Genomic DNA, 318 nt, shown 5'->3' on the forward strand with positions numbered 1-318 from the left:
GTGTACTGCCTGGCTTTTAGGTAATATATTGTGTATGGCCACAGGAAACAATCCAGTGAAGTAGCCTTTAAGACAGTCATCTCTAATGCAAGACCGTAAATATAACAATAACAACAAAAGACAAGCTAATGATTCAGAAATGTGATGAGATGTACCAGACATTTCTTATGAAACTTCTTCATCTGGAATTATTAATTTCTTACATTGCTAGTGTCTGATCCCTTTCAGAAAAACAAAACAAACAAAAACAACCACAACAACAACAAAAACACTAAATAGTCCTATATATCAAAACAAATTTTATTAATATTATCGTTA

The sequence above is a fragment of the Columba livia genome, chromosome 1 (assembly GCF_036013475.1).
Source record: "Columba livia isolate bColLiv1 breed racing homer chromosome 1, bColLiv1.pat.W.v2, whole genome shotgun sequence".
In the NCBI taxonomy this organism is placed as follows: domain Eukaryota; kingdom Metazoa; phylum Chordata; class Aves; order Columbiformes; family Columbidae; genus Columba; species Columba livia.